Below are 15,457 nucleotides of genomic sequence, written 5' to 3'. Positions count from 1 at the left end.
TACTGCAGTGTAATCCCAGATGGAACACGGCAACCAGAAAAAGGACAGAAAGAGAATGGATCACTAAATTAAACACAATCTGGCCGAGGGGCCTGAATGAGAGATAGACTGTTCCTGGACTGGGGCAGTGATGGCCTGCGCACTGAGCTCTGTCGCTGATTCCCGGTCACAAGGCTCAGACTCGAACCACCTTCAACCAAACCCTAAATTGCCACCCCTTAAACCCCTAACACCAAACCTAACCCTAACCTTAACCATTTCCCCTAACCCTAACCATAACTTAACCTTAACCTCAACCATAACCCTAACCTTAACCTCAACCATAACCCTAACCCTAACCCTTTCCGCTAACCCTAAACTAACCCTAACCACAACCTAACCCTAACCATAACCTTAACCTCAACCCTAACCCTAACCTTAACCCTAAACTAACCCTAACCACAACCTAAACCTAACCCTAACCTAACCTTAACCCTGATGCTAACCTCAACCCTAACCCTAACCTTAACCTTAACCCCAACTTAAAACTAACCATAACCCTTTCCCCTAACCCTAACTTCACCTAGCCCCAACCCTTTCCCCTAATCCTAACCCAACCCCAACTAGAACCTAACCCCAACCCCCCCCAACCCTGTCCCCTAACACTAACTTGTGGGTCTGGGCCTGCTGCTGGGGCCCAGCACCAGACTATATTTTCCCAGTATTTCACAGGCTTGTCTAAAACTTGTGCAGCAAACTTTAAACAAGCTTCAACATGTTTTTTTCTTTAACAATGGAGTCTTACATGGTGAGTGTGCCTACAGACCACAGCAGTTGAATATGTTGCTTACGGTTTTCTTTTCAAACAATTGTAGTTGCTAATGGCATGTCTTTCTGAAGCGGTTCTTGGCTCTTGGACACCTCTTCTGATAATTCTTTTCACTCCTCTGTCAGAAATCTTGAGAGGAGCACTCTTTTGTGGCAGGATTTTGGTGAAATTATATTCTTTCCACTTTCCGATTATGGCCCCAACAATGCTCACTGGAACATCCAGAAGTTTAGAAATCCTTCTATAACCAATGCAATCTGTGTGTTTTGTAATAATAAAGTTGCAAAGATCTTGAGAGAGCTCTTTGTTTTTATCCATCATGAGTTGTTTCTTGTGTGCCACCTTTGCTTGATCAAAATTTTTTCAGAAACTGTGAGGGACATCAAAATGGACACCATTCGAGAAATTCAGATGGTTTTTGGTGAAAATTTTATGGGCTTCAAAGAGATTACGGAGTGTTACTGTCCCTTTAAGGACGGCCCAGAGCGACTGGTGGTGCTCCGCGCTCCAAAGCCGCCATCGACAGGCTGAGCGACCATTTCATTTCTAAACGGATGGCTGTATGGATCCATGACCATCGTGTGCAATTTCTCTGGTTATCACAAGAGCTGGACATCAACCATTTTCCGGCAGATTTCACTTTTAACAAGAGATTTTGTCATGGAAAGCCGAGTGGAGGCTTCGCGCGTCACGATGGATTCGCTACTGGAGCGAGACAAAACCACCTCCGATTTGGTCTCACAGGACAGCTTTGAGATGGCGTTCAGACAGCTGTCGGTGGTTTTTCCATCAAGTGATTATCCGAGAAATTGTGGATGTGCCTGGACATGCCAGAACATGTCCTGTGAGGCTTCATCACGGCGTTGCATTCCACTGTTACAGGAGTTTTTGTCATGGAAAGAGGAGCGGAGGCTTTGTGCGTCGCGGCGGTGCCGCATGGCACAAAGCAACGCCGTGATGAAGCCTCACAGGACATGTTCTGGCGTGTCCAGGCACATCCACAATTTCTCAGATAATCACTCGATGGAAAAACCACCGACAGCTGTCTGAACGCCATCTCAAAACTGTCCTGTGAGACTAAAACGGAGGTGGTTTTGTCTCGCTCCAGTAGCGAATCCATTGTGACGCGCGAAGCCTCGGCTCAGCTTTCCATGACAAAATCTCTTGTTAAAAGTGAAATTTGCCGGAAAATCGTTGATGTCCAGCTCTTGTGATAACCAGAGAAATTGCACACGATGGTCACAGATCCATACAGCCATCCGTTTAGAAATGAAATGGTTGCTCAGCCTGTTGATAGCGGCTTCGGAGCGCGGCGCACCACCAGTCACTCTAGGCCGTCCTTAAAGCGACAGTAACACTCCGTAATCTCTTTGAAGCCCATAAAAGTTTCACCAAAAACCATCTGAATTTCTCGAATGGTGTCTACTTTGATGTCCCTCACAGTTTCTGAAAAAATTTTGATCAAGCAAAGCGGCAGTCTCTGAGCCATTCCTAAACAATGAAAAAAACGACGAGAGGGGTGGACCACTCCTCACTCAAAGCCTGCTCACAGGCGAATGACGCAACCGACAGGCGTGAAAAAACTCACGCATGCGCACGAAGGTTCAAGCTTGGCTGACGCAATCACATGTGATTCAAATCCATATGGTTTTTGAAAAAAAAAAAAATAAGGTTGGATACTTTTCTAATAGACCTTGTATATCTGATATTTTCACTTTATAAAACTTCAGACATGACAGTAATTTTAAATAACTTTTTAAAATTAGTTTGGTTAAAATTTGAACCATAAGTTAAAAATGTATGCCTCTGGATGACTTTGGTGATATTGCCAGCATATCAGTATGGTGTTAAAGGAAATGATTTTTTTTTTTGGCCATTTCTCCTTTGTCTACAGAGGATAAACATGCTTTTCATAGAAGCAGCTCTCTTTTGTTAGCAGAGGCTATAACTGTCCATCTGTTATAAAACTTTTAACAGATAGGTGCTGAACTTTTTTTAAATTTTAAAAATGCTTATCACTGTTCAGCTTTGTTTACTTTGTTTATCGGTCTAAAAGTTATCGGACAGAAATTAATCGGAAGATAATTGGTCCGATAATGTTTTTTAAAGTTATCTAAAAAGATAATCCAATAATGAAAACATTATCTTCGATAATTATCTGTTATCGGATTATCAGAAGTGTGCCCACCACTGTATGTGTGTGTATATATATATATATATATATATATATATAAAAATACAAATAATGGATGGTAAGGAGTCCAACATAGAGAAATATTGGATGAAGAAAAGTTATATTGGACGAGGCGTTGTGAACAGCATATGATTGGTTCTGATGCGATGAATGCTTCTAAAACATCAGTAGTGTGCTTGTCTACCTTCTTAGTGTTTATGGCATCCTTGGAGTTCAATATTTCCACCAGTTCCTCCTCTGTGAACTCAGCAAACCTCGCTGGCAGACGATTTTCTGCTGTTGTTGACATGTTTGTTGCCATTTTTTCAACCAGGTCTGTCAACTAGTTCCTGACCTTCATATGCCACGCTCTGCTTGGCTAGCTGTTGGCAGTAAGCTCTAATGCTATTGGTCAGTGGGAACCGATCCAATATAACTTTTGGTCCTAGCCTTTTTGGATCCTTTTAGATCCAGCATAACTTTCTGGTGCCAAGCATGCCAAAATACAGGTAAATGATGGACAGAAAGGCTAATCTCTGATTGGCTATTGCAATCTGAGTGGAGAACATATACACACACACACACACATACATACATACACATACATCCACCAGTGCATTGCCCATGGGGATCCACAGGCTCTAGATTGGGTACCGTTTATAAAATACTGTAGGTAGTTGAAACCCCCGTCACACTAGAGACGAAATGAGCCGGCATGCCATCGGAATGAAAATTCCACTTACGTTTCAGAATAGTTTAGGTGCTTTCCAAAGCCTCCGGCTGTATTCTGAGTGCATTCCAAGCAGACGGACCCATTCCTGTGACCCAAAATGTTTATACCCCCGTCACACATAGCCAGAATCACGCAGAGTGGCGTCGGACTTATGAATCGGTGCACATCCGAAAGGTGTCGGATTTCAGTTCCAAAATGTTCTGACAGCCATCTGCGGAACTCCATACAGTTGGTCAAACTCTCTGGGCGCAGTCGAGATGGGACATCTATCTGACGGCGGTCCATGTGTTATCTGAGGACCATCTAACTTCAATTTACATATTCTGATGGTGGCAAAACGGGATCCGAAATGATTTGAGCGCATACAAGGGAACCGGTATGTCCCCCCTGGGGCACAAAGGAACTGTTGAAATGTATGTGGCATGCTTCATCACAATAATAATTATGAATTATTATCACGTACAGTGAATGTGAACTGCAGCTATCAAACCGAAAGCTTTGTGTGCTACTCTGTGGATGCAGCCGCAAGTCTGAACAGGCTGTTATACCCACAATAGACCTGACAGTACAGATATTTGTCCATTCCTTCCCATGGGCGACGTAAATAATGTGAACTATTGTCTCCATCATAACAAAGGAAGCTGCACCTCTCTGTGGTGCGCAATAATGTGTCATTGCATGCGTCAGGCTCGGAGGTGAATGGATCTCATGCTGTAATAAATGTTCACTTTCTACCTCTGGAGGAGATATAACATGGAACTTGTCAGGCCGTTACACCATTAATAAACATGCATCTTACGTCCAACAGCAGTCCAGGAGTGTTTCACAGCGCAGGACGTGGACATGAAGCCAGGACCGCAGCCTGTGGTTAAAATCCTCTCACCCAAAAGAAAAATATTAATCCCATGTAATAATCCAACCATTGTGGTGTCCAGAGTCGCACTGTGCTCCTGAAGTGGGCAAAAAAAAAAAGAGTTCCCTGGAAAGGCGCTCTGTCTGAGGGACTGCATGGCCCAATGCCAGCAAAATTTGGAGCGAGGCTGTCCAGTGGCAGAAACATATGCTTAGTGGCCCATGCAGCGTTATGCATACACGCACGCATGCGCACACACACACACACACACACACACACACACACACAGCTGAGTGATAATTACAGCCCCACACGTGTGCGCGGACTCCGGTCTGCCATCCAGACATTTGGAGATCAGGCAGTCTTCAGCACATTTTATGGCATCTGACAGCAGTCTGTGTCATCTACATATGCTCTGGATGTGATCTGACAGGTGTGTACGAGGCAGTCTGTCTGCTCCGACTCTGCTGACCACGCCTCTTTTCCTCCCGACTGTGTCGGATTATGGCATTATTTGCCATATTGGGCATGCTTCCGGCACATTCTTGCTATGTGTGATGGTGGCTTTAACTCATGTTCAAAACATTAGAGGTGCAGTTGAAGTGGAAAATTATCGAATGGCAGTCGAAGTGCATTCTGACTGCATTCTACATATTCCTACAGAATCCCAACAGTATTCTAAACATTCTGATCGCGTTTGAGGGAGACATCAAAGTGGTCAGCCATGTCAAATCCAGCCAGAATGGTCCTCCTTCACAGCACACTGGAATACAATAGCTACAGAGTCATGATTTTCATCACAACAACATCTTTACAAATGTTGTATGACTCATTTTAGGGGCCTTTCACAAGATGGACACTGTCTGTGAGGGTCCCAGGCCTGGTTTCTAACGTGACCTTGAATAAACTCAAAATGGGGAATACAATGGTTTGGTTTTTGGTAAGGGGCAGAATTTTACATAAAAGAACCAGGTAGAAATAACATAGAGAAACCTTACACCATTCACACAGTGTACTGCGGCTACCTGAGGCAGGTGAAGGCAACTTCCAACCAGACATGGGGTGGTATCACACCACACTTGTACGTCATTCAAGGTGCATTCTTGATATACTTACTGCCTTCTAACAGCATTCGAGGTATTCCCACTGTGTTCCAACAACATTTGAACTGCATTCGGAAATACACACAGAATGTGCAAGGATCATTTGAGGCGGGTTCAAGGCATATTCTAAAGGGGCCTTCATACTACAGGCCGAATGCCTTAAGAATGTGTATTCAAATGACATTTTGCAAATTTGAGCTGCACTTGAATGCCTCGTACAGCATTATGACAGCAGTCGGCACATATGTGCAGCCAGAGCACATGCACTTGACATTTGTGTTACGCTCGTGTTGGAAAACAATCGAACGGTGGTTGAGTTGCAGTCATACTGCAATCTGACTGCAGTCGTAATTTTCGTATGGAAATTCGTACACAAGTCGAAGCATTCGGACTGCGTTCGAGGGGCTGTATGAAATGTTTGGCCACATCGAATCCTGGCCGAATGTCCCGACTGTGCCTGAATGCAGCTCCCTTTCACACTAGAGGCTGAATGAGGGTGAATGCTGCCTGAATAGTGATTTGACCTTCACTCAGCCAAAGTTGAGGCATACGCTAAAGTCTTCCGACAGCAGTCGCAGTGCACTCTCAACAGTAGGGTACAATCCTGCAGCCGACACATGTAGAGCACATGCCCACTACTGTTGAGGTGTGGTCAAAGTGGTGAATTAGATTAGATTACATAGAACTTTATTGATCCCTTGGAAAGGAATTGTATAGCAGCACACAGTATCAAAAGTGAATAAAAGAAAAACAGTTTGCAAATCTAAATACAAATACACAATATAAATGCCAGACATACTGATCAATACTGGTGTACTGGCTACTACTGTTCCTCTCATTCCTGTCCTCTGTCTTCCTGTTACTCCTCCTCCCCCCAAGTGATGAGATGTACAGTTTGATGGCCTGAGCAACAAAGGAGTTTTTCAGTCTGTTGGTCCTGCAATTGTGAAGGAGCAGTCTGTGGCTGAAGAGGCTCCTCTGGTTGCTGATGACTGTGTACAGAGGGTGACTGGCATTGTCCATAATGTCCAGCAGTTTGTCCAGTGTTCTCTTCCCTGCCATGGTCATCAGAGACTTCAGCTTCATGCCAACCACAGAGTCAGCCCACCTGATCAGTTTGTCCAAACTGAATGTGTCCTTCTTGGGTGTGCTGCCCCCCAGCACACCACGGTGTAAAAGAGGACACTGGCTACTACGGACCAGTAGAACATCTACAGGAGTTTACTTCAGATGTTAAATGACTGCAGCCTCCTCAGAAAATACAGCCTGCTCTGACCCTTCATGTACAGGTGGTTGGTGTAGGTTGTCCAGTCCAGTGCCCACACAGCGGTCGAAATTGCACCCCAACAACATTTGAAACAATTTGCACGGGTCAGCTGACATACCACAATGGCCAGCCACTACAAACCCCAGCTGAATGCCCTGGGTGTGGCATGGATGAGGCGGATTGCACCTAATGCCTCCAGTGTGTCCCAAGTTGGAGCTGAGTGCAACACGGATGCCAACCAAATGCCCTGAGTGCTCCCCCCATGCAACATGAATGGCGTTTGATTGTCTAGAGCGGCCCTCGAATGCAACACGAATGGTGTACAAATTCCCCGAGTGGTGCCCCCATGCAACACGAATGGTGTCTGATTGTCCAGTGTGGCCCAAGAAAGCAATACGAATGAGGTCGGAACATCCCAACTGCACCACAACTGTGATTGGGACACAATGACTGCAACACCAAACACTATAAAAGGGCTGCCTCCATTGATCATATGATCACTGCCAGCACAACAGAGCAAGTGAGAGAGACACACACACGCACACAGTGAGACACACAAACAGATGGACACACACAGTGAGACACACAGACAGACACACTCCAACCACACCCCATCCCCTGAGCTGTCACAACTCCTGGCGGAACCATGCACCCCAGACACCCCTCCTGGGTTGACTCTAACCACAGCTGGCCAGGACCTGGTGCCACCACTGGCCATCACGGCAGACACTGACAGCCAGTGCACCCTTGGTGAGGTGGCCACGTGTCCAGCCATGCGGCTGCATGAGATGGTGACAGCCAACTTCACTGAGGTCCAGGAACAGGAGAAGGTCGACTGGCTTCAGGCCCCTGAACAGGAGTACACCCAGAATAAGAAGCATCCACACTACACCAGGAAGCAGCTCAAGGACATGCTGTGGGAGGAGAAGGCCCGGGAGATGGGCAAGACGGGTGACCAGCTCTGCAGATGGTACACAAACATGATGATGAGGTTTGAAGATATGAGGGGGATGGTGTATGAATTCCCCCCATGGCTGTGGTTCCAGGATGAGGTCACCAGCCTGCTACAGCATTACCAGTAGGAGGCGCAGCAGCTGGCTCTCACCCTGACCCAGCCACAACATCAAGATGACCAACAGCAGCACCAGCTGGTGTGCGGCTACCCCATGCCCCTGCACCCATGGCTGGGTCCAGCTGCACCACCTATGCTTCAATGGGATGGCAGCCCTACCCATCACAGTGGCCGGCCCATGTCCAGCGGCCAACCGCTGTGTGGGGCTCCCAGGAGGCGAGTGAGGAAAATAAGTATTTGAACACCCTGCGATTTTGCAAGTTCTCCCACTTAGAAATCATGGAGGGGTCTGACATTTTCATCTTAGGTGCATGTCCACTGTGAGAGACATAATCTAAAAAAAAAAAAAAAAAAAATCCGGAAATCACAATGTATGATTTTTTTTAAATAATTTATTTGTATGTTACTGCTGCAAATAAGTATTTGAACACCTGTGAAAATCAGTGTTAATATTTGGTACAGTAGCCTTTGTTTGCAATTACAGAGGTCAAACATTTCCTGTAGTTTTTCACCAGGTTTGCACACACTGCAGCAGCACCGCCCCATCCATCCTCCCTTCAATACGGTGCAGTCGTCCTGTCCCCTTTGCAGTATGATGTTTCCACCCCTATGCTTCACGGTTGGGATGGCTTTCTTGGGGTTGTTCTTATCCCCTATTACCACCCCTGGAGTTGATTCCAAAAAGCTCTATTCTGGTCTCATTTGACCAAATGACCTTCTCCCATGCCTCCTCTGGATCATCCAGATGGTCACTGGTGAACTTCAAACGGGCCTGGACATGTGCTGGCTTGAGCAGGGGGACCTTGCTGCCCTGCAGGATTTTAAACCATGACAGCATCATGTGTTACTAATGTAATCTTTGTGGCTTTGGCCCCAGCTCTCTTCAGGTCATTGACCAGGTCCTCCTGTGTAGTTCTGAGCTTTCTCATAATCATCCTTACCCCACAAAGTGAGATCTAGCATGGAATCCCAGACCGAGGGAGACTGACAGTCATCTTGTGTTTCTTCCACTTTCTATTAAATAATCATAACACTTGTTGTCTTCTACCAAGCTGCTTGCCTGTTATCCTGTAGTCCATCTCAGCCTTGTGCAGGTCTACAGTTTTGTCGCTGGTGTCCTTGGACAGGTCTTTGGTCTTGGCTATGGTGGACAGGTTGGAGTGTGATTGATTGAGTGTGTGAACAGGTGTCTTTTATACAGGTAACAAGTTCAAACAGGTGCAATTAATACAGGTAAAGCGTGCAGAATAAGAGGGCTTCTTAAAGAAAAATTAACAGGTCTGTGAGAGACAGAATTCTTGCTGGTTGGTAGGTGTTCAAATACTTATTTGCAGCACTAACATACAAATAATTTATTAAAAAATCATACATTATGATTTGCGGATTTTTTTTTTTTTAGATTGTCTCTCACAGTGGACATGCACCTAAGATGAAAATTTCAGACCCCTCCATGAGAACTTGCAAAACCGCAGGGTGTTCAAATACTCTAAAGTCATCATATAATCTGCTAACTTTAAGAGGTTAATATATATATATATATATATATATATATATATATATATATATATATATATATATACACTCAACAAAAATATAAACGCAACACTTTTGGTTTTGCTCCCATTTTGTACGAGATGAACTCAGATCTAAAACTTTTTCCACATACACAATATCACCATTTCCCTCAAATATTGTTCACAAACCAGTCTAAATCTGTGATAGTGAGCACTTCTCCTTTGCTGAGATAATCCATCCCACCTCAAAGGTGTGCCATATCAAGATGCTGATTAGACACCATGATTAGTGCACAGGTGTGCCTTAGACTGTCCACAATAAAAGGCCACTCTGAAAGGTGCAGTTTTGTTTTATTGGGGGGGATACCAGTCAGTATCTGGTGTGACCACCATTTGCCTCATGCAGTGCAACACATCTCCTTCGCATAGAGTTAATCAGGTTGTCAATTGTGGCCTGTGGAATGTTGGTCCACTCCTCTTCAATGGCTGTGCGAAGTTGCTGGATATTGGCAGGAACTGGTACACGCTGTCGTATACGCCAGTCCAGAGCATCCCAAACATGCTCAATGGGTGACATGTCCGGTGAGTATGCCGGCCATGCAAGAACTGGGACATTTTCAGCTTCCAAGAATTGTGTACAGATCCTTGTAACATGGGGCCGTGCATTATCCTGCTGCAACATGAGGTGATGTTCTTGGATGTATGGCACAACAATGGGCCTCAGGATCTCGTCACGGTATCTCTGTGCATTCAAAATGCCATCAATAAAATGCACCTGTGTTCTTCGTCCATAACAGACGCCTGCCCATACCAGTTTGTGCAGAAATTCTTTGGTTATGCAAACCGATTGTTTCAGCAGCTGTCCGAGTGGCTGGTCTCAGACGATCTTGGAGGTGAACATGCTGGATGTGGAGGTCCTGGGCTGGTGTGGTTACACGTGGTCTGCGGTTGTGAGGCTGGTTGGATGTACTGCCAAATTCTCTGAAACGCCTTTGGAGACGGCTTATGGTAGAGAAATGAACATTCAATACACGAGCAACAGCTCTGGTTGACATTCCTGCTGTCAACATGCCAATTGCATGCTCCCTCAAATCTTGCGACATCTGTGTCATTGTGCTGTGTGATAAAACTGCACCTTTCAGAGTGGCCTTTTATTATGGGCAGTCTAAGGCACACCTGTGCACTAATCATGGTGTCTAATCGGCATCTTGATATGGCACACCTATGAGGTGGGATGGATTATCTCAGCAAAGGAGAAGTGCTCACTATCACAGATTTAGACTGGTTTGTGAACAATATTTGAGGGAAATGGTGATATTGTGTATGTGGAAAAAGTTTTAGATCTTTGAGTTCATCTCATACAAAATGGGAGCAAAACCAAAAGTGTTGCATTTATATTTTTGTTGAGTGTGTATATATATATATATATATATATATATATATATATATATATATATATATATATATATATACCATGGCCTAGTGTTGGCATGGAACGTGCTCCTGTCGGAACATGTACCTATGCAGTAAATCAGATGCAGCCCTTCTCCTGTGGCATGTTTTGGCAGCCGGCAGCCTTATTGTTGCATTGCTGCCACCTTCTGCATGGATCTGTTATAGTAGTACTAAATTCTGTCTTTCAAATATTTATGAAGCCACCACTCCTCCCTCTCACTTGACCTTATGGCTAAAGTCCTTCCTACAGAAACATCCTTCAAGCCTTATATTACATCTCCTATCTATGTTAAAGTGTCCCTGCCACACCATGACGTATTTGGGTGATTCTTTAACTACGGGCACTATTGGCCTTGTAAATGTAATTTCCACCACACCATTGCCTTACAATATAAAGCGCCTTGGGGCAACTGTTTGTTGTGATTTGGCGCTATATACATGTGCTCTGATGTCACTGTTTATCTCCATAGAAACTACCCAAACAATCTTTCATACAAAGTGTTTAAAGGGACATTACAGTGTTGTGGTGGAAATTACGGCAATAATATGGGACAACTACATTTTGTTTAAAAAAAAATCACAACAGTTGTATGACATTGAATACCTCAATTATGTTTTGATTATTTTACTGATATTTTATTCAGAGATATTTTAAAACATTAGAAAAAAACATTTCTTTACCATTCATTTTTATCATTGAAGATCAAAAGTCTGGGTGTGGGACAAGCACAAAACGGCAATATTTGCATAAAATGATGCTGAAAAAAGGTGAAAAAGTCATCATAGACTACTAGAACAAATTTCTTAACACACTTTCATTGTAAAGATAACTATAAAAGTGTGAAATTTTCTCTTTTTTCTGTTTTTCATACAATATGATCAAAGGACATAATAAGTGCCCGTAGTCTAAGAATCACCCATTTACATATTCTTGAAGAATAAAAAAAAAGCTTTTTCCACATGTTCTTTGTTTTTGTTTTTTAAAATAAAAAAATACATAAAATTACACTGAACAAGGATTTAGACGTTTTGTTACCCATATGAGAATTTGTATTTCACGCCTCCGAGCTTAACCTACTTTATCGCTGCGACGGATATGACGTCATGCGAGTAAAGGTGTCGAAAAACAAAGACAACATGGGGAAAAAGCTTTTTTTTAATTCTTCAAGAATATGTAAATGTCATGGCGTGGTAGGGACACTTTAAGGTTTGCAATTCAAACAGTCAAGATAGGGCCCAGGTGCAAGACAGCCAGGACATAAAGGGTTAAAGATAAAGATAAACTTTATTGATCTCACAGAGGAGAAATTCACATGTTAAGTCAGCTCTTAAAAAAACACACAAAATGGGTGCAAGTAGAGGAAAATGTTCATCAATCAGCGTGTGCAAGGATAAGCAATAATAATAATACTTGTAACAGTACAAGACATAAGAAATGAGGAAGAAATAGAATATGTATATATATACACACACACACATATACATACAACCCCTGGTAAAAATTATGGAATCACCGGCCTCGGAGGATGTTCATTCAGTTGTTTAATTTTGTAGAAAAAAAGCAGATCACAGACATGACACAAAACTAAAGTCATTTCAAATGGCAACTTTCTGGCTTTAAGAAACACTATAAGAAATCAGGAAAAAAAATTGTGGCAGTCAGTAATGGTTACTTTTTTAGACCATGGGTTGAGTTCACAAAGATAAGTGCTTTACTTCTCCAAGCTGACAGTGAGAATACAATTGAGACCAAACAATCCAAAGTGATTAGATTTCAAAATAATGCAAACAGACTGAGTGATAAAAAATAGCAAGTTGGAAATAAAACACTAAGCAAGTGATAAACAGTACCACTGTCCTAGCTTTTTTGAAACGTGTTGCCAGCATCCATTTCAAAATGAAGAAATTAAAAAAATATTTGCACAAAAAAAAAGGTTTATCAGTCTGAACATTAACTATCTTGTCTTTGTGCTGTATTCAAATTGAAAATTGAATTATATAAGTGAATATAGGTTGAAGAGGATTTGCAAATCACTGTATTCTGTTTTTATTTCCATTTTACACAATGTCCCAACTTCATTGGAATTGGGGATGTAATAAAGTATGAGAAGGAGAGTGCTAATCATATCCTGTAGTTACAGTTGTATGCAAAAGTTTGGACACCCCTGATAATTTTCATGATTTTCCTTTATAAATCACTGGTTGTCTGGATCAGAAATTTCAGTTAAATATATCATATAGCAGACAAACATACTGATATTTGAGAAGTGAAATGAAGTTTCGAGTATTTACAGAAAGTGTGCAATAATTTTTTAAACAAAATTAGGCAGGTGCATAAATTTGGGCACTCTTGTCATTTTATTGATTTGAATAAATTTTGCACTAATTATTGGAACACAAAATTGGTTTGGTAAGCTCATTGACCCTTGATCTCCTTACACAGGTGAATCCAATCATGAGAAAGGGTATTTAAGGTGACCATTTGCAAATGTTTCTCCTCTTTGCATCTCTTCTAATGAGTGGCAACATGGGAGCCTCTAAACACCTCTCAAATGGCCTGAAAATAAAGATTGTTCAGCATCATGGTTTAGGGGAAGGATACAAAAAGCTATCTCAGAGATTTCAGCTGTCAGTTTCCACTGTGAGGAACGTAGTGAGGAAATGGAAGACTGCAGGCACAGTACTAGTTACGGCCCGAAGAAGGCAGGCCAAGAAAAATCTCAGATAAGCTGCAGCGAAGGATGGTGAGAACAGGCATAGTCAACCCACAGACTAGCTCCAAAGACCTACAAGATGATTTTGCAGCAGATACTGTCGCTGTGCATTGTTCAACTATACAGTGCACTTTGCACAAATAGATGCTGTATGATGCTGTAATGCAGAGGAAGCCTTTTCTGCATACACGCCACAAACAGTCACTTGAAGTATGCTAAAGCACATTTGGACAAGCCAACTTCATTTTGGAATAAGGTGCTGTGGGCTGATGAAACTAAAATTGAGTTATTTGTTGTGTGTTGGGGGGGGTTTGGCCGGACAAGGTTGGGTTGTTTTGTGTTTATTTTCCTTCCCAGGTGATTTGGGGCTGTTCTCTGAGGAAAATGTGCTGCAGAAGAGTCTCTCTCCTCTGTTACGATGATTGGCTGCACCTGTTGCATTCTCGTGCGGCTCTCTATCAGGACAATCCACGACACCTGTGATGTTCATGTGCAGATCTGAGGACTTCCAGCTGGTACCAATGTAGTGATGAAGAACTACATTTAAACCAGCAGTGAGTTGGATAAGATTGCCGGAGAATACGACCTTGTGACGACCATGTGGGGACGCTGAGGGCCGTTTCAGAGTCTGACATCGCGCCTGTGAAGGAGGACGAGGGTGAGAGGCAAACGTTGTCAGCACACGACAGAGGTGAATATTCTGAAAAGTTTATCCATGAATGTAAATTGGCGTTTGTTGGGTTTGCACCCTGTTTTTAAAGAAATGAGAGGCACAAACACTGAAAAGAATCCAGTCAGAGAGAGACAAATGTATATATTTTTTGCTCTGCGCAGAGGAGGAGAACAATGAAGCAGCTTGTAAGTGCTCAGCTACAAAGCTCTCCTAAAATCTCCTCCTCTGGCCCAGCCTTTTATTTAGTTCAACATGAGAAAAAACAAACAAGGACAGTCGGGAGAGGTTACACATGAGTCATGTCTGCAAGAGGGAGATATCGGGACAAGGTGACTGCTGGAACCTTCCATTCCTGCGACATGAACCTTGCGGCTCCCACAGCAGGATAAGGCACTTATGTAAAATGAAAAATAGTTTGCTCACTCATGAAGAATGCAGTCAACAAGTCTTTCTTTCTAAAATCTCCTCTTCTCACAAAGAGGAAAAATAATAAGCATAAACTATAAGAAAATAAATCATAATAATGTAAGCATAAACTAAAGAAAATAAATGATAATAAGAGCATGAACTATATAAAATCCTTGACATAATCCTCCCTGTTTTTCATTTATTTACATACGTTTGTCATGTCCAAAACACACTTCAATAGAAAATTTGTCCACTTTAACCACTTGTCTTATTACATTTTCAGCTAAAGCTTCATAGGCTAAGAGTGTGTTAACTCATCACGTCAACAGTTCAAGCTTGAACTGGAGTTGTGAGCTTTTCAATATCATCATAATTCTCAACACAGTCATTATAGTTTTCTCCACTAAGGTCTGACTGTTTCAATGCTTTATATTTTGGCATAGTTTGTTGGAAAGCCAGATTACACTGTACAAATGTATTTGACACCATTTTGCCAACCATTGTTTTGATACAAGGGATCACACAACACATGCAAAGTCCAATCAGAATTAGGACTATAATAACTGGTGTCACCATTTTCAATAGTAACTGCCACCATGGTCCTGAAGTCAACCAGGACCAGGGATTCCACCGGTTCACGGCTAGGGTGTCTTTATGCATTGCATCACAAAGTTTATTCAGCTC

The sequence above is a fragment of the Thalassophryne amazonica genome, chromosome 5 (assembly GCF_902500255.1).
Source record: "Thalassophryne amazonica chromosome 5, fThaAma1.1, whole genome shotgun sequence".
Lineage (NCBI taxonomy): Eukaryota > Metazoa > Chordata > Actinopteri > Batrachoidiformes > Batrachoididae > Thalassophryne > Thalassophryne amazonica.
Note: the sequence above shows the minus strand (reverse complement) of the source record.